Genomic DNA, 21,185 nt, shown 5'->3' on the forward strand with positions numbered 1-21,185 from the left:
ACTTGTGAACACAAAAAGGTCAAGCAGGGAAAAGCTATATTCCATAAATAATACAGTAAAATGTAAAAGTTCCTCTTCATGACACTGGAATTTTGAATGCTGCTATAAAATGATTAATCAGAAGATGTGTCATTTGTATAAGTAAGAAATGAGGGATAACTAAAGAAATGGGAAAAAGGCAAATTTAAAAGGCATAGATAATTAGAATGTAAAGTGGAAGCAGCTGAAGATACCTAATTTTCATATTGTGCCGATTCTCATAAGGAGTATCATTTCTTTTTGTAGCCTAATATTCTCTATAGTTAGTAGAAAACAATAGTTTCCATATATATTTATTGTATTTCTAGTTGTATTTCCATTCTTAAACTTAAACATTCATTTATATGTTTATGGTTAATTACGTTACAGTTATGTATATTAAATAATTATTCAGATTGACTTCTAGATATGAATTAGAAGAAGTCTTATTCTAAACTTGAAACATTTTAAAATATAAATTTGCATAAAACATACAAATAAGAACCTATTATTAAAGAACTCTTACTTAAAATAAAAGAGATAGCTAGATGGTCTCTGAGGCCATTTCCAGTTTCCATGAGTCCAACGACTTTAAATGGCCTTGGGAATGGAAACGAACAGAACTGCAACTCTCTTACTTCCTAATGGCTTTTTGCTCTTCCCATCTGGCATTTCAGATTAATGTTTCACTTGTAAGGAGGTCCTTATTTCCTGTGCTTTGGTCTCTCCAACTAGATGGCAACCTCCTTGTGGCATGATCCAAGCTTCTAGTGCTTCTGGTAAGGTTCTGTGCCTAGTGGGCAGCAATGAGAATTAGTGGAATAAAAGCAATGGATTCCCTGATTTGGGCTAAATGCACTGACCATTACTGGTGAGATCTGGAATGCTTGTCTAACAGGTCTTGAATTTGGCCTCTGACTTCATACAAAAATAGAGGAAGGAAATATGGCAGGTGTCCAAGAAGCGTGAACTAAAAGGATAAAAGGATGAAAGGGCCATGGATTGTTCTCATCTTGGAACTAGATGGAGAGGCTCTGGGATTTTTTGGACAAATAAGAACTTGAATTGTTTTTGAGTTTTCAGTGAAGCCCATGTAGGTCCCTGAACAAGATGGCAGGATGGCAGTCAGGGTGTGTGCAATGACTGTGCTGATGGGAAGAAACCATCTGTTCAGCGTAGCATCTGCTTTTGTCCTATTTCCTTCTCTTGCCTTAGAGAAAAGAGGTGATGGAGTCCTCTGGGCAGATTTTACAGTGATTGATTGACTTGAAGCACAGAATGTTAGTACTGGAAGGCTATGGAGCTGAGGAAACAGACCAGAGAGAAGTTACTCAGCAACTTGGAACAAGAACCCTGATGTTCAGATTTCCTCTGAGTCCAGTGTTCTTTTCTCCACATCACTCCAAGAATGCTCTACTTGACCTTAATCTTTTTCCTGTTTTCATCCAATCTAGGCATTCTTGTTTTTTGCTCTCTTAAACCACAGAGTGTTTGAATACACACCACATTTCGGGAGGGGGGTTGTTTTGTTTTGTTTTGTCTTGCTCTAGCCCTTCTGGGAGATAAGCTCATTTAATTTATCTGCAATTCAGATCATGAACAACCATCCTTCTTAGATTAGACATGTCTCATCAGAGGTCACTCCATCCTACATTTTCCTCTGGTAAAAATAAGCATTCTGAAAGGTGACCCAGTTGTAGTAGGGAAGAGGAACACGGGGGACTCCCATGACTGTGATGTATGATGATATTTCTGAAGAAAGTCATAACCATTTAGAGACCAGGTTTTGATGAATTGCAGGAAATGGTGGATTTGCAGCGATTCCAGAATTCCCAGGGACTGATTGTCATCAAGCGATGATAAGAATTTTAACTAGCATATTGTAGAACCCAGACCATGGCCAGGACTCGGGCCGAAGTGTTCTGTTTGGGTCTCCTGTTATATAGCATTTGCCTCTGGGAGAAGAGCTTAAAATTATTTTTAACTTGCCTGAGTCTCATTTCTATTTATCTGCTGAGGTCAGGAATTAGCAGCAAGGGAAAAAAAAAGCATATTGCAAAATGTTCTGCCATGAAGTCAGAATGTACTCATCCTCCCTCCCCTTCCAAAAGGAATATTTTCTCCCAGGAAACAAACCCACATGATGGAATCATTAACTTGGGCACAGAACTGTCAGGGAAAGGATCAGCCTTTCTTCCTACATCAGTGGGTCTCCAGCCTTCAACAGCCAATGCTGCTAAATCAAGATACAGCAGGGACATAGCTGGGCATTCTGATCACCTTTAATTTCTTGGTGGGAAACCAGTAAATATCAAGATGACAGCGCAAGAATGCAACTGAGCTGATGGAAAGTGTTTTCCCACTATAGATTTTGATGACTTGGTTTCATCAGAATATTTGAGGGTACAGCCAATTAACTAAAAGCAACAACAATGAACAAAGGCTTGGTGAGGAGACTAGCATCCAGTGGTTTCTCCTTCTTCTGACCCTTTGAGTAACCCAATTGCTGAAACTCTCATTATATCATTTTGAGAGTGCTGGTGATCTCCGTCATCTCATTTGTAAGCTTTTCTCCATCTCCCTTTCTGTCAAGCATGGTATTAAGCAAATAGTACACACTCCAAACACATGTTTTAAATTGATTTCTTTCTTTTGGGTGGTAAACCCAAAGATAGGATTTTGTAGAAACAAAACCAGATCTTCCCCTTCCACAGTTATTAAATTATCCAAAGCAAGAGATATTTTTACCAAAGCCTGTAGTGTTTTAATAAGGCCAGCTATTTAGGAAGTGGTGACAATGTGCAATCTGCAAAAAGGGGAAGCCTCGGAGGTGCTGTGGTAATAATGCAGTTACTTAAAGAACATTTAAACTACAAATATCTCTGTGGTTTTTTATTTGGTTCCATATGACAGTCACTCTGAGAAATTTCTCAAACCTTGGCTAATCACTTTAAAATGTAAGGCTTAGCAAATAATCAGACTTCCCCAAATTCTCTGGTCTCTTCAAACTTTACTTTTTTTTTTTTTTTTTGCATTTGATAAAGGTAAGCAATTCAATGCAAAGAAGAGCTAGGGAGGAAAATTGAGAGCATTTCAGCAGACAGGTGGAAAAAATTAGCTATAGCCCTGAAGTTGTAGGACAGTTTCAACTATCGATATGGAAAATAACTAAAATGTGATAAAAATATAGGAGAGTCACGTCTTTTGAAGGCCAAGCATTTGATTCATTGAAATAGGGGGATGTGCCTGGTTTATGTGAGTGGAGAGAAAGTCACAGGGACTGAGCCCCAGTGTTCCAGTGTGTGCTGGGTCACATTAAAAGAAGCAGCTGGAAGTGTGTGTTTGTGTGTGTGTGTGTGTGTGCGCGCGCATGCTTGTGCGTGTCTGTGTGCTTTAACTCAATTTGGAATGACATTTGCTCTTCTCAGCATCTCTTAATTTGACTAATCATTAACCTAAAGTGAAAATCTTACATATGATTCTATGTTTCCAGCAGGTGGTGGGGTGGTAGAACACGTGGATTCTGCTGACGCCCTCAGGGAGATAGTGTTAGGTCTGGTGATTAGGAGGAACATTAACATGCACTGCAGTGCAGCATAACTGTGGCTTTCTGAGCTCTTCATTTGAGCTGCAGAGAAGGAGCAATCCAATGGTTTGCCTGGTCTCACAGGTTAACAGGAGGCTCTAACTGAGCTGTTTCATGAGCGGTAGTCTCGTTGAACCAACTATATTATGAGTTTTTAGAGAGCAAATGGCATGCCTTATACTTTAAAAACGTATGCCACTTCTTTTCAAAACCTTTCTCTGTACCTGGCACAGTATATAAAAGGAGCTTAAGATACGCTTGATGAATTAATGAGAAACAGTTTCAGATTGGAAGTTCTGCAATTACTATATTGTCATAAGCTTATTCCTCAAAGGGTTCAGGTTTGGGTGTACTCACTATGTCCCCAGGCCTTCATCCACAATTCTGCCTTCTCAGATGTACCCCAGGGTAATCCTCCCATTTCCTGCTGCAGGCAATTTCTATTCCTGCTTCTAGTGTGGGAGGCCAGTGGCTAGTGAACCAGACCATCAAAACCAGAATCTTTAAGAGAATATAGAACTCTGAGCTGGATGATGATCTAAGGCACCACTTACACTGGCATGCTAGTATGTGCAGGGTGAATGCATTTCTATATAACTCTTTTTGATAATAATTGTAGTTGACATATTTTCAGTGTCAATGATGTGCCAATGTCCAAATCTGGATATACATTGTTACTTTTTCTTAGAGCACCATTTAGGTTAGGTATGAGCTTTCCTATTTTATAAGGAAGGAAATCAGGTCTCAGGGCACATAGCAAGTAAGTAGCAGAACTGGGATTTGAACTCGTGTTTTTCTGGCTCCACAGCCTGTGTTCCTGCCACCAAGGATACTGCTGCTCTAAAAGTGAGAAACCAAACACTAAAAAAAAAAATCAGTTCATACTAGATACACAAATGCACAGCTGCTTTACAAGGTTGTAATATTGAAGAATTATTCTACATGCTCTTACACCTAACTATTTATATTTTTAATGGACATAGGGCTTTCAATTTCATAAACAAGTATATCTTCTGCTATCTCTTTACTGAAATTAAATTAAATTGTATGTTTACTTATTTATTTTAGAGACAGTGTCTGCTGTGCCACCCAGGCTGGAGTGCAGTGGTGCCGTTATATCTCACTGCAGTCTTGAACTCCTGGGCTCAGCTATCCTCCCACCTGAGCCTTGCAAGTAGCTGGGACTACAGGCATGTGCCATTATTCTTGGCTATACACACACACACACACACACACACACACACACACACACATATATATATATATATATATATATATATATATATATATATATTTATTTTGTAGAGACAGGGTCTCTCTATGTTGCCTAGGCTAGTCTCAAACTCCTGGCTTCAAGGGATTATCCCACTTCAGCCTCCCAAAGTGTTAGGATTACAGGCCTGAGCCACAGCACCTGGCTTGCTATCTCATTTTATCTTCACAATAACCCAACATATTATATAAGGCTGAAATTATCTGGATTCCAGACACAGATGGTAAAAACGAGGTTATAAAAAGATAAGTCTCTTGCTCAAGGTAATTCCTCTGGAAAGTGGCAGACCTACTAACCTCTTTCATGTCTCTTCACTCTTTTCTATTTCATAAATAACTCCCTGTGTAACGCACTTGGCCCGGTAACCTAAAGACTGCTATGAGCCCATTGTGAGTTATCAGTCGCCATCATATAAAAAAATCAATGGAGAAGCCATTGAGGTAATCCTGGGCCCCCATTTCCCTGTGCTACATTCTGTTTATGACTTTAACATGACTCTCAGGGTATTCATAGAATCATTCTGCATGGATATGGAAATGTAATTGGAGGATTTGCAGTTTAAATAGCCGCAGCGTTTCTCCTAGTTTCAGCTTCAGGTTCCTTTGTTGGGATGACATCTTTGACACAGCAGGAAACCTCTAAGTGATTTGGAATGTAAACAGGCTCCATGATTGTTTTCACAATTGTGTCTTAGCTGATAATTTGCATACCTAGCTGTCAGGCTACCTAGCAGTGCCTTCCCCTCCCCCATTTCCACAACACTATAAATGGAATCTGAGGAGGCTGCGTGGACTATTGACTTCCACTTAACAGTGGGTGGCAGGAATTCAGAAGTTTAATCCCAGACCTGCCTGCTACTAATTTCCTGGATGGCTTTTGGTTCATCCATTAATCTCTCTCTATCACTGTTTCCTTCTCTGGAGGAGATAGCAAGAATAATGGGATGTTTTATGCATTAACACATTTAGGATCCTAATGTGCTCTGTAAAAGCATGGTTTTCTGGGAATGTTCCATGGTAGAAGGTAAATAAAAAAAAATCTAGTTCCTTGTTCTTCAATATGAAATATTGATGGAATCTATCTTTTTGTGACTGCCCTAGTTAGAAACTACAACTGAGATGGACTAAAGAACTGAGTGGTTTACTGTATGAAAAACACTGTATTTTCAAATGCTCAGTCCTGGGCTACCAAATAATAATCACAGAGGTACCTGAAAGTAAGGATGAGTACATGAGGGTATTGTTTTAACATCAGGATGAATAAAATTAAAATCTCATACTTTCTCAAGAGGAGCATTTTCATTAGTCATGGTGGATATGAAGCTGAAACTGGTCTCATTAGGACTTTGACTGGAAGTACTTAATTTTTTTTTATAACATAACACTTTGGTTATGCATTTTACAAATATTTTATTGCATCAGTATGACTTATATGAGATCAGGGAGGACAAAATAACCTCTAAGATGTCATTCTGGATGAACTTCATTGCATATTCTGTAAGAAATGTCCTTGCCTATTTTGTCTCCATAAATTCTTCAGCCTCCTAGGAAGAGATGGGAAAGCTCTAAGGAGAATTCAAATCAAGTGTGCAGTGACCCCATGCAAGATAGGATTAAAATGTGGTTCAGTTCTAAAATTGCAGTCCAGTCCAATCTGATTTTTAAAAAATAATTCTACAATTTAAATATGCTGGCTTGTATTGGTTCTTTGACATTTTCTTTATTCAAGGACTATTGTTTCTGACATAAGAACTGGGAAAGTTAGCAAATAATCAAAATTAGTTCAATTTTAAAGAAACCATCCAACTCCATAGATTTTTCTTTGAAAGGTAAAATTATAGTGTCTGTCATTTCAATGCATTACCAGCCAACCCAATCAAAGTGGATCACGTGGTTATATGAAAAAATGTAACTGAAGATAAATCTGGGAAAAGCCTTGAGCAGATAAGTTGCCCTGAAACAGGACATTCTGCAAACTATCCACATTGTGCCTTCAAAAATATCTCTTATTGGAAAATGATATGGAGGGTCTCTGTCAATAGACCTGAATATTGCATCATGGAAGACACAGTGTGCAAAATCTAGCAAATGCATGAACTTTTTTGGAATTTATTTTTTGGGTTTTCCCAATCCACCTATCCATAAATCATTCATAATTAGTATAGTCAAGGGTTTAGGTACAACACTAATGTGAACTTACGTGCAGTACACCAAAAAGCTATTTGGTAAGATCAATAATATAGCAGGAGACATGCAGTTTAGATTCACTTAAGTAGTAATGAATCCCTTGTAACTTCAAAATTGAAAATGCCCTTTCAGAAACTTTCTGGTGATTGTGGTCTAGGTTATTCAGATCTACTTTCTTGTTAAAAGCAATAAACATTGTTGGTTAAAAATTTCATTTAAAAATTAACTTGGAATTGCTGAAAGAATGATGAGGAAATTCCAGGTAAATTTATGGATGAAAGTCAGTATCCAGACAGGTAGCTAGAATATTGGAATATACAGGCTTCTTATGCCCTTATGCTATTTGTCCATGCAACACACTTAGATTTGGGTTAGTGACCCAGTGGAGTATGGGGGACAAAAATCAAGACCCGAGTCATGACGTTGGAGAGCTTTATGGGATATTCTCCCTAATTAAGTTGGAACTCAAAGAGCTATAGACTTAGGGCTGAACAAGGACTAAACTCACTCTCTTCTCCTTAACTTTAAGGTGTGTAGAATAAACTTTATCCATGCTGAGCAGAGCAGTAGAAGAGAAGGACATGATGGAAAAATTTAAAACAGAAATCCTTATCCCTGAGATAGCTACAGACTGGTACAGATTTGTAGCCTGGACATATATAATCTGTGTGAGCCTAGATCTCAAGCCTTGGTATGAGATAGTCCATGTCTAGTAGTATACTAGATGCCTGGCAGAAAGCAAATACAAATGCTCTGTAGTGCAAATAATTACTCATTCTGGGTTGCAGATTAATTTTCAAGGACAATGATCAGCATGTGCTCAAAGATAACTAGATACCCAAGGAAACAAGGTGACATGAGTGATAACCAGCAAAACAACGGACAACAGCAGAAATAGGTCAGCCCAGATATCATATTTGTGACTATTAGGCATAGATTATAAAACAAGTAATATCATCAAGTTTAAAATAATAAACAAAAAGTTCAAAAATGTCTACAGGAAATAAGAAACCATAAAAAATGACAAAGAAGAGACTTAGGGCTTCAAGTTCTTAAAATGTAACTAAAACCTGCAAAAGAGTAGAAATCACATCACTTATTCCTGGAGTTTCTTCTCTGATTCTGATCAGCAATACAATTTTCAACATGGTCAATGTCTTTGTAAACCTCAAGGTCAGGTAACAGAACACATCTTGTTCATGATGTCTATGACATAGTTATCTCAGAAAGTCAGTGGAAATAATTGCTTATGACCCCTTCTCACACAACACAAACCTCCAAAATAAGAATAAACTGAGTTCCATTTAGTTGCTTTTAGCACATAGTAAGTGGTAATAAAAATAATCACTATTTAATTTTCTTTTTGACCACACAGAATGCTATTTTAGCACTTATAGACAAAGGAGGATTCAGGCATAGATGAGACAATCTTATGAGACAGTCTTTTTACAAATCTCACTTTTAATAACAAAGACTAAATTCAGCATTACTGTCATTGAACGATTCATCTTCTTTTGAGTATTAACTGTTTCTACTCTAGAATCTTTTTGAGTATTCATGTTAGGGTATGTTTCCTGAATGTGTGTGTGTGTATATAGGTATGTATGTATGTGGCATGGTATGTATGTACGTGGCAGGTGTGTGATGTGTGTGTGTGTGTGTGTGTCTGTGTACGTAGGAGTGGTATATGGTTGTGTTTGTGTGAGCATGTACCTGAGTGGTATGTGGTGTGTCTGTATGGTATGGGTATGCCTGAACCATTTACATTTCTGAAATGGAGTTCAGTGCTTTGGGTCATAAATCAGGACTTCCTTCTTTTCTGAGTTTTAAACTTACTGCTGACAGCCACTTGTAAATAAGTTCCCCTAAATACCCACACACAATGGAAAATAAGGATCTGGACAGTTGGGCTCAATTCCTGCAGGCTTATGAGAAATTTGCTCCAATTTATTGAAAAATATTCTCAATGTGAACCTGAGCCAAAGACTGGAGCTGTGAAAAGTGATGTTTTCACGGTCCCCCGATATTGTGATCTCCTGATCCCAGAAATTTCTGTGACTGAAAGAATACAGACAGCTCGAGAACTTGCATTAATGTTTCTAGGACCAGGCTTAAAGAATCACACCGTGTGTGTGTGTGTGTGTGTGTGTGTGTGTGTTGTACATGGTATTGTGTGTGGTGGTTGTGGTGGTATTTAATGTGTGTGCCCATGTGTGCATGTTGCATGTATATGCACTGTGGTGCTTTTGTGTATTTTCTGTGTGTGATGTGTGTGTATATGTGTGTGGTGGCAGTGTATGGGGGTGTGTGTGTTGTGGCATATACATGCTTGCATCCTGTATGTTGCATTAGGAAGCAATGACTTTGGGGTTCCTGATATGTCCAAATTCCTTTTATGTTGTCAGTTCTTTCACTTTTAAATAAACTTCTGTCAACATGATAAATAAAGATATTGTTGTAGTACTTTCAATGTAAAATCATTATAAAAAATTGTCAGTAAAATTAGGAAAAGAATGAGTGATTTTAATAACAGCCGGAATTACTTTAAGTGATTTTTTGGAAGGGTAATTTGGATTCCCTCCAAAAAAGGGTGCAAAGGACTCCTTTGTTGAAGGGTAGTTGTATCTTCTTAATGATGCTTTGAAGCTGGTTTTTTTTTGCAAGTTTCTGGCACATAGTGGCAGCTCAATAAATATTTCTTAAATAAATGAATGGATACATTAGTGATAGAATTAGTCCCTGTGCCTCAGGTTTCTTATCTGTAAAGTAGAAATAAGAATAATACCCACCTCTTGCAGACATGAGAATTCAAAGAGTGAGTGCAGGTAAAATCCTCAGTATAGTGTCTGGCACATAGAAAATACAATGTAAATTGCATTACTATTACAATTTATTATTACAATTTAACATTAATTGAATTATTATTATGGTCATGGTAATTGCTTTCATTCTATGTAAACAGGAGACTAAGGTATTGGAAAGTTTTGATTTTCAGATCACACATCTAATTATGTCTTTAAGAAATGGTCAGGTTGACTTGGATGTTATCTGCCTCTCCTTACTCTGTCTTATTTAGGGGAGAATTTCTGCATATAGAAAAAGTGTGAAATTTGTGTCCAAGTCTCTAACAGCTTGCATAGAGTCAAAACCCATGATCTTGGGCAAGGATTTCCTGGAAAGTCCCCTGATTGTCAGGAGCACCCTCTTTCTGGTCAACTTTCCAACTTTCTTAATTCCAGTAACCCCCTGTGCCGAGCTCCCCTGTAATCTGGGAAGAAAATGGTTTTCATCTGCCTGGAAGGAGTACGTGTGACCTGAACAAATCAATCTTGCAGCTGTCACATTCTCTGCTGCAGGAACAATTATTCATCTCTTTTCCTAGCTGATAGTTGAGGAGCTGAGAATAGCAGGCACTGAGCAAATGGGATCAACATGAACAGAACTCAAGAGCTTTGGGGAAAGTGCGGCCCAGGGCTGAAGAGCACCACCCTTCCCTCCCTCAGCATCACATTGGCCTCTAGTGGCTCACAAGCAACTGACAGACGGCTCAATCATTTCCTTAGGGCCAGCGCGCCAGCTGGCTTTGACATTAGTGCTTAGGCCCTGACTGACAGGGGACTTGTCCTTGGCTGCGCCCTGGAGGGCTGTGAGAGTCTATTCAAACTCCTCCTTTAGCTTGTTGATTTACTGTCCCTCTTGGCTGGTTGTTGATCCATTTTTCCTCTCCGTTTGCTCACAGGGCACCCCAGAAACCATCCTCTAGTAATATATTTGGTTTATGATTTCCTCAGGAGCTAAGGAAGAAAAACAACCTCAGCAGTGCACCTGTTGTATTTTAATGTGCACAAGGCCATTCAGCTAGGAAGGCACAGAAAGAAAGACTGTACAGGTCCCAGGGCCATATGGAGCTCACATTATTCTATCAGGATACCAGCAGAAGCTGCATCAGGTCCCTTTGAAATATACTTGTTATTTTATTTATAGCTCTATTTGGAGGCTGCTGCCTATATGTCTGACTTTGGCCAACACACCACTAAAGAGTATGATTCCAAACAGCAATTATCAGGGAGACAGTGATGATCTAGAAGCAACCAGTGTGCACTGCAGATGTGCGCCAGGCCTGCTCCACCACAGCTGAGGTTTAAGGACAAATACAGCCAATTCATTACTGACTTCCTCTCCAACACGAAAGCTGGGTCATGTGCCCCCTGCCCATTGCCTAAGAGATACTCAGCTGGTCTTGAAGGAAGTCAGTCCAGGAAAAATCAAGTCTCCTCTGCTGCTTCTTCTAATTTGTTTTCTATCAGACATCCATGGAGATTTGCTTGGAATAATCTGCTTAGGGAATACGTTAATTTTTTAGTCTGGACTGGGACTATTTAGGGAGTGAGCAATATTCACCCAAAAGATATGAAGCAAAAAGGTGTCTGACCTTTTTGGATTAGGTGTGGATTTTAAGGGCTAAATAAGTCTTCTCTCTGCCTCATTTTCCTTGAATTTAAAGTGAAAATTGAAAGGAAGTAAGAGGGATTGGGGCATAGAAAAAGGGAGGTGCAGTAAATGCGTACCATTTGCAGGTGTATGTGTATGTGGGAGGCAGGTGAATGTGTATAAAAGGGTAGTCTGGCCTGCCTGTAATTTCTGGATTTAAACCTTACACCAGTGGTTGTTAAAGTGAGCTTCCAAACCAACAGTATCAGCATCACCTGGAAACATGTGAGGAATTCAAATTTTTCAGGCCCTGTCCCAGACCCACCGAGACAGAAACTCTGGGGGTGAGGTCGGGTGATCTGTTTCATTGCGCTCTCCCAGTGATCCTGCTACATACTCAAGCACAAGGGCAACTGCCCTACACCAACAGTGTTTTATTAATCATCTATTCATTTTTAACTATGGAGGAGAACATTAGGGAGAAAGAAGTACCATGCTTAGGACAAAAGAGGACTTTCAGCACAGGAAAGACAATGGTGCTATTATTTTATTTTCACAAGGAATAAAATAATAGTACAAACTACACAAAATTATCTCTGACAGCTTTGATCCGGGCAAAAGAAGGGTGTTATTTTCTCCATCTCTGAATAACAACAGCAGCAATGTGTCTCTCTTCTTCACAGTGACAGGAAACTCTGAAAGGATCACTTTTGAGATACATCCCATAAGCCATGTTTCTGAAATGGTACAATGAAATACTCCTGTCCCAGCACATAGATGTAGACAGTAAGATGGAGTCTTTTATCTCAAAGGGTTCACATTGTCATGCACACTGCAATCAGCATTCTAAGCTGTTGCAGCTCTTATACCGTCATGGAAACATGTGTGAAGCAGCATGTTTAAACAAACTAAAACTGTCTGAATCTCCTGACAGATCCTTTAGCAATAGCAGATGGGCTAGAGGTGGACGCTGTGGGACTCTAACCAAGTTTGTCAGTGGAAAATCTTATTACATATGGAAGTTCTCAGCCCTCATGACCCTGCCATCAGCTGGCTTTGTAATCTTGCGTGGTAAATGAGTCTTTGTTTCCTTATATGTAAAATGGAGCGAGTGGACAAGAGAACCTGTAAGATTCTTCGACAGTCTGTGGTTACCCAACTTCTCCTAGAGTCCCTGAGTTAGTTAATGGGAGCAAAATGATCCTTCTGTGTGGAAGTCAAGTCTCTTTACTCATCTGAACATGTAAAATTGCCATTGCTACTTGGAATACTTCATTTAGGCCCTGGTGAGTTCAATAAATATTTATAAGAAATAGATTAATGACTGGTCCTGGCTGCCAATGTCATATTTTATTTTATTTTATTTTATTTATTTTGAGATGGAGTCTTGCTCTTTTCACCCAGGCTGGAGTGCAATGGTGCAATCTAGGCTCACCGCAAACTTCACCTCCTAGGTTTCAATGATTCTCCTGCCTCAGCCTCCCCAGTAGCTGGGATTACAGGCAGCCACCACTATGCCTGGCTAATTTTTTTTTTTTTTTTGTATTTTTAGCAGAAACAGGGTTTCACCATGTTGGCCAGGCTGGTCTTGAACTCCTGACCTCAGGTTGGAGGAGGGTTGGCTTGGCTTCCCAAAGTGCTGGGATTACAGGCGTGAGCTGTGCACCCGACTCCAATGTCATCTTAACATATAACTTGCTGACAGTAGTTACTATAGAGTATACTGAAGAAGGATGTACTTAACAGGAGTTGCTTTGATCAGAATCCAGTCTCTATACCTGGACACAATAGCAGAGTTAGGCTGAGGAAAAGATAAGGCTTTCATATGGGGCAACTATGCCAAGCCAAACTTTCTCCCATGCTTTAGGGAGGAGGGTTTGGAACCCATCCTGCCGCAGTCTTCCCTGCGAGTGTCTACATAATGGCCTGCAGGTGCTAATCAACACACCTGCAAAGTCCTGTCAACACACACCCTGACAACTTTTAATAATCTCCAGCTGAAACGATCCTAGGTCCTGGGAGAATGCTGCCCTCTTAACACCTGGGAGGAATCTCAACTTTACTGCCAGATCCAAAAGACTCACCGTCAGGAAACTGCTAGGTACTAAAGGTACATTCTTGGGAGGCTCTGGTCTTTGCCAGAGTTTAAGGCTGATGCCTCAAACCTTGGCGCTCCCAATTCAGGCTTAATTCTTTGATTCAGTCTCTGTGGGTTACCCAGCCATGGCTCACGGTCATCTTGTGAAACTCGGTGAAGAAAACCAAAGGCCTTATGTAAGGCTATCAGCTAGAAAAGGAAAGGAGTTGCTCCTAAGATCACATGGGAGGAAAAAGGAGAGAAATAGGAAGAGAAGAAGAGAGGTGAAGGGATGGGGGAGAAAGGGAGAGAGTAAGGGAGAGAGAAAGGGAGAAAGAGAAATGAACCATGCACTTTAGGATTAGTGGGCGAGTGTAACTGGAAAAATTTCAGATCCTTTACTGGGCTCAAGCAAAAACTCCTTTAAATATTCTATTTCATTTTTTGATGGCCTGAGATGTGTGGCTACAGAAAAGTAGGTCAATATCAGTATGGACGTGTGTACTTCCTGGGGAAAGGTCAGACTTGTTCATCTACTATTGTTACCTGTGTTAGTTTGCTAGAATTTCCATTAAAAAGTACTACAGAGTGGATTGTTTAAGCACCAAACATTTATTTCTCACAGTTCTGGAGGCCAGAAGTGTGAGATCAAGGTGTTGACAGGCTTGTTCCTTCAGAGGGCTGGGAGACAGAATCTGTTTCATGCCTCTCTTTTAGCTTCTGGTAGTTTGCTAGCATATGTTGGCATTCTGGGCTTGTAGACATGTAACCCCAATCTCATGTTCACATGCCATTCTTGTTTACATGTCATTCTTTCTATGTGCATATGTGTTTCTGTGTCCACATTTTCCTTTGTGTAAGGACACCAGTCATATTGGATTAGAACCCAATTTGTGACCTAATTTTAACTTAATCATCCCTGTAAAGACCATGTATCTAAATAAAGTCACATTCTGAGGTAGATTAGGTTTTCAACATGAGAATCTTCACAGACACAATGCAACCCATAACATTACCTTTCTGGCTGTGCCTCAGTGTCTCATACCTGTAATCCTAACACTTTGGGAGGCCGAGGTAGGTGGCTCACTTGAGCTCAGGAGTTTGAGACCAGCCTGGGAAAATGACAAAACCCTGTCTCTAAAAAAATACAAAAATTAGTCAGGTGTGGTGGTGTATACTTGTAGCCCCAGCTACTCGGGAGGCTGAGGTGGGAGGATTGCTTGAGCCTGGGAAGTGGAGGTTGCAGTGAGCCGAGATCACACCACTATACTCCAGCCTGGGAGACAGAGTGACAGAGCAAAATACTGTCTCAGACAAAATAAACCATTACCTTTCCATATCTTCTTGAGTAAAATGTATTCATCAAACTGTTTGCCTCTGATAAGCCTGCATTGTTACTGGGAAAGAGTTCAAATCTCATTTAGTGATCAAACTACCTCTGATCAGTTTGTGTCGTTATCGGGAGAGTTCAATCTAATTTTAGATTTAAGGTGAGCTGAATTGGTGAAGCAGATTGCATTTTTCAAAGAGCTAAAGCATCTTTCTCCCCAAATATTCTTCTGCAATATGGCTGGGCCACTCCCTATCAAAAGGTGGAGTCTAATTCCTCTCCCCCTCAATCACGGCTGTTCTTTGTGACTTTAGAAAGCAGTGCAAATACTGTCTAGAGCTTCTGAAGCTAGGGCCCTTAAGAAGCCTTGCAGCTTCCACCTGTACCTCTTGGTGGGTTGGCTTAGTCCAGAAATGCCCTCGTTTAAATGCCTTCTTCCTGTGGGGAAGCCCAGGAATCCAGTGGAAGGCCCATGTGAGGGAAACGAACATTCCTTAGCTGGGCTTCCAGTTGACCATCAGTATCGACTGCCAGCCATCTGAGGGAACCATTTTGAATATCCTGCCCTGTGAGCCTTCAGGGTGCAGCCCCAGCTGATATTGATTCAAACAACCCATGAGAGATCCCCAAGGGAGAACCATGGAGCTGAGCCTCTGTTAAACCACAAAACTCGGCCACATACACCTTTACCTAGGAGTGTAAGAGTTGCAACAGCTTAGAATGTAGCTTGCAGTGGACATGACTATGTGGACTCTGAGTTAAAACACACTCTTCCACCTTGCTGTCTATGTCCATGAGCTGGGACAGGAGTCACAACCTCATTAGAGGGATACCTTATTACCAGATTTTCACTGTATTCGGTGTTCCATTTGAGGAACATGGCTTATGGGATATATCTCAAAAGTGAGCCTTTTAGAGTTCCCTAATGCTGTGGAACAGATAGACACATTGATGTTTTTGTTTCAAGCCATAACGTTTCAGGCTGGTTTGTTATATAGCAATTGATAGAACAGTTGTTTTTTGAAAAAAGAAGGGGCCCCTGATTTTCCAAGCTCTATTCTTAAAATTTTATAGACTCACTTTATGCCTCTGTTTGTATAAAGCATTTTCATACTCCTTGCATTTTACAAGATAAATTAGGATACCATAATTTGCGTTGCCAGAAACGTCTTTATTATGTGAAATGAAGATAATCTTAGTAAAAATGTATATGGATCACTACATAGAAATACCTATTTTGATAGGAAGAATTCTTTGATATTTTATAAAAAGTTTTTCTGATTTGTTTTTCATAGATGGTTATAGAATTCCAAGCCTAAGTTCTTGAGAGCCGTGGATTTGGGATCTTAAATCCAGTCCAGGAAGTGCTTCCACATTTCTTAAAATCAAGAATGGACAGAGGGTCTCTTAAAAGAAATTACAATATATTTTATGTAGAAATGATAGATTCAAGTACTTTTCAAAAATGTGAGTAGCTTACTATTTTTAAAAGAAAAGATAGGTGAATTAAAAGTATATACGTTTTCTGCATGTGCTCAATAATCAAGCAAGAAGGGAGAGAGAATAAAAGAAAAGTGGGGAGGAAGAGGTGCTGGTGTGTGATACCTTTAAGTTTTATCAAAATGGAGACATTTGGGATGGAATTTGTTGTACTAGACTACTCTAACATGCCATTTTGGTATGTGCCTTAAGGAGGGAGAGATTCATGGCACACATTTATGGAGGAAATCCTGATACAGGGTTTCTAAATTCCTGAGCTGTGTGGTGGGAGGAACTATTAGGTAATTTATACTTTAGATATGGAACATTAATCTCAGTTTAACAGCAGGCTTAGTGAAACAGCAATTTTTTTTTTTTTTATAAACAGGGACTTAATTTATAATTTTCTTAGTAGGAGCATTAAAGAAATGATATGCAATCATCAAATTATGTGTCCAGAAAGAATTACTAACAAAATGTGAACCATCTCCTATATAGAGAATTATTCAGTTGATTATAATTTACTCTCTTTAGCCTGAATGGTGATTCGCAAAACTAATGGCATGTCTTCATAGAAGACATTGTGTAGAAGGAGCAAAGGGAGGAGAGTGGAGGAATAGAATAGAAAGCATAAAGACAGGCAGAGAGCAGCTTTCACAATTGTCAGCAATTTCATAAAGTTCCAAACTAGAATATATAGACATGGATTTAATTCATGAATATACATGAATATACGTGGCCCTCCAACTAGGCTTGGGAATGCCCAGTGATGGCTTTCATTGAATCCAGTTTTCTAATCCTCTGCCATGACACAAACTTGAACTAATCAAGCAATCAACTGACCAACAGCAAATAGATTCGTTCATTCATCAATGTATTTTAATTGAGCACTGACTACGCACAACACACTTGGTTAGGCTTGCAATGCCATGGAGAGAAACACAAGTACACACATGGAGATTATCGTCTAGTAGGGTAAGTTTCAAACAGACAGAGAAAGAGATTGTAATGTTGAAGCTGAATGAGTTCCCTGAAGGTGGTTTATATATGTTCATGAAAAACATATAATAAAGATATTAAGCATAGTCAAGAAATGAAGGAAAGATCTCTTTCTCTCACTACAAAATGACAGCTGGCCTCAGAAATAGGTTGAGTAGGAGATAACTAGGTGAAGAGGGGAGGGAAGAGTGTTCTAGACAGAAGAATAGGATGTACCAAGACCTTATGGAGTCAAAAATTGCTGTAGGCAGTCTAAGGCAGGCCCCTGGGGCTGAATTCACCGCATGCACTCCACCTCAAGGTCCAACTCATGGCTCCCCTCTTTTGTCTCCCATGGTCCAGCCATCCGGGGCTTTTAGTAGCAGGAAAGGTAATCCTTGGTTCCTGGCACATTTTTATCATTGCCCTCATCAAGGGCTCTCTTGCTTTGATCTATATAGGTGTGTCTGTATGTATTCAGTTACTTTTTGCATGTATTTATTCTCCATTGCCCACTGGCCCTCTCTAAGGGATTTGCTATATGTCTTTCAAATTGTATGTATCCTGAAATAGTGTTGTTTTCTGTAGTATGGATGAATTTTTAAATTTTCATAAAAATTATTACACTATAAATTTCATAGTTTCTTAATTTTGCTTTATAGAAAGCATTGCTTTTAAATCTATTCATGGTGCCATGTACTCCACGTGCCATGTCTAACTTCTGTGTAGTATTTCTGGGTAAGCTTCCATCACATTCTACTTACCTATTCCTTGGGTGATGAGCCCCTAGATTACTTCCTTGTTCCTGACACCACAAAATCCTGGGGTGAACCTCCTCCTCTGGATCAGCCAGCATTCAGTTAGAGAAGAAGATGCACTAGGAAGGATATAAAATAAGGAGTTTATTATCAGGACTTGAACTTATGCAATTTTTATAGCTGGTTAAATGGTTTATATACGGTTGTTGTTTCTGTAGCTGGTACTGGGGCTGAAGTCAGCAGGGCAGGGAGCTAGGAAGGAAAGACAGACAGAAAGTAAGGGAAAGAAAAGACTCACTGGAAACTGCAAGGATGACCTGAACCTCTCTTGCTGTCTCCAAGCTTCTTGATGGTGGGGTGACTGCAGGAGAAGCTGGAGCCCACTGTGGTGGAACTAAACACCTATCTGGCCCAGGATTTGGAGGAGGAGGAGGAGGAGTAGGAGGAGGAGTAGGAGGAGGAGGAACACGAGGAGGAGGAGAATGATGAGGAGAAGGAGAAGGAGAAAGAGAAGGAGAAGGAGAAGGAGAAGGACAAGGAGAAGAAGAAGAAGAAGAAGAAGAAGAAGAAGAAGAAGAAGAAGAAGAAGAAGAAGAAGAAGAAGAAGAAGAAGAAGAAGAAGAAGAAGAAGAAGAAGAAGAGGAAGAGGAGGAGGAGGAGGAGGAGGAGGAGGAGGAAGAAGAAGAAGAAAGAAAGTTGGAGGAGTGTAAGCTCAACTGTTTCCCAGGAGGTGCTCATTGCTGGCCTAGGATGGAGAAGGTGAAGTAGAAAATCTGGCAGGAACTGCAGAAACTGCTGCCAACAAGGTGAGCCAGCACATCAGTGATGATATGCATAAGCTCCTGTAGGCCTGGTGCCCTGCACAGAATTTCCAAATGGAATCGATTATGTTAGCTGTTTCCTTTCTGTCTTCCAGATCTTACATGAAATGTCCCCAAGGCCCAGATTAATTTAGAATTGTAGAAGAGAATTCTAGGAAAGCTAGTTGTATCTTAGTTGTCATAGTTCAAATCCACTGTGCACACTATTGTGTGTTGTGGACCCATGTGAGCAGCTTTTTGCAGCAGACTTCTCAGAACTGGACTGCATAGTCACAGAGTGTATGTGCACTCAATTTGACTACACAGTGTCACACCATTCATCATAAAAGCTACATCAGGCAATACTCCCTGTTGCAGGGACAAGAGTTCCTGTCTTATAACATTAAACAACTTCCCCACTTCTGTAGCTCTGACAGATGTACAGCAGTATCTTATTCTAATTCAAATTCAAATTTGTCTGATTTGTAATGCATTTTGACATCACTGCATATAGTTGTTAACCGTTAGAGTGTCATGTTTTTTGAGTAGTCTGTTCATATTTGTCCATTTTTCTACTGAGATTTTTATATTTTGCATATTGATTTTCAGAAAGTCTTTTTGTATTCTAGGTATTCATCATATATTGACTTAGGTGTTGAAAATATCTTTTCCTAATTGTCACTTTCTGTGAATTCTGTGAAATTCTCCAGAGTGTCTTTTGTTAAACAGAAGTTCTTAATTTTGATGTAATACATATTTTCCTTCTAAAAGATTTCTAGATTTAGGTAACTTACATTTCCTTTAACTACACAAATCTGTGATTCCTTTTGATAGTTCTTTTTAATACTAGTAATTTGGGAGTATTGCAGGGAAAATCCCCAAGAAAGATTAGATAAAAATGAAATAATTATAGATAAAAGAGGAAGCATTAAATAACATTGCTTTCATTCTCAAACTCTTTTCCATGTAGATGATTGTATCATTTGTGAATAGAGACAATTGTATTTCTTACTTTATAATCTTTATGCCTTTTGTTATTTTTGTGCTTTATTACCCTGGCTAACACTTTCAAAAGAATATTTCATTGAAGTGGTAGAAGCAAATGTCTTTGTTTTATTCCCAATTTTAGGGCAAAAGCATTCAGTCTTTCATCATTAAGTATAATTTTAGATTTGGGGTTTTGTATAGGGCATTTATCAAGTCAAGGAAGTGTCTTTCTATTACTAATGTGAAAGTTATTTTCATGAATGGCTGCTGAATTTTGTCAAATGCTTTATCTACATCTGTTTGTAGTCATATTTTCTTCAGTGTGTTGAAATGGTGAATCATATTCATTAATAGTCAAATATTAAACAACCTTAACAACCTTGCATTTCTGCTAGGTTTTTTTTTTCAGCACCTTAATCTCATAGATACCTGCATTTTTAAAAACTCTAGTTGAGTTTTCTTTGCTGCTAAACTGGATTATAGAGCCTATTAAGTATAAAGCCAGAGAGAGAGAGAGAAAGAAAGTTTAGGTGGGGGAAATGAAGGGTTAAGAAAAGGGAATAAGAAGAGTTGAGAGTTTGGAGAGTGGAGAAGAGAAAGTGGTTTGTAGTTTGGCAGTTTAGAACACTTGATGACTAATGGGAATTTTCCACTAACCGTGTCCTTCTCATGAGAATACCCAGGTAAAAAGCCAGATTAGAAGTTGAGGTTTTAGGACTGGCGTTTTGAGTGACTCTTGGATGGGTGCTTCAAATTTCTTGGTGACAGACATGCATGAGGAAAGTTTCTTGCTATAAAAAAGGCAACATGCAAAATATATAATTCAAAAACTAATACATCTATAAATAGAATATCCCTCCGTAATTAGGTGGAAGAGTTTTAACCTGATTTTCTCATAAAATGACGGAAGGAGGATAGATAGATAGATAGATAGAGATTGGGGGGTGGTATTTGAGTAATGTAATTATCTTTTTTGGTTGCATATATACATGTATATATAATATACATAAATACAGAAGTACATATATATCTAAAGTCAAGCATGTGTATTTATGTGTGTGTATGTATATTTTTTCATCCAAGAAAAAATACATATGCTTTTCAACCTAGACAGATTGTTTACATAAATTGAACATATAAGTCAAAAAAGAAGTCTCAAAAATCCTCCCAAAAGATAATAATTCAATAAAATTACAAAATAAAACACAAAAAGATGTCTAACTCTTTTTTTCCCATGGCATCACCATCATTTATCTATAAATGTTTAAAACAATAAACTCAT

This window comes from Macaca mulatta, chromosome 1 (genome assembly GCF_049350105.2).
Source record: "Macaca mulatta isolate MMU2019108-1 chromosome 1, T2T-MMU8v2.0, whole genome shotgun sequence".
Classification (NCBI taxonomy): Eukaryota; Metazoa; Chordata; class Mammalia; order Primates; family Cercopithecidae; genus Macaca; species Macaca mulatta.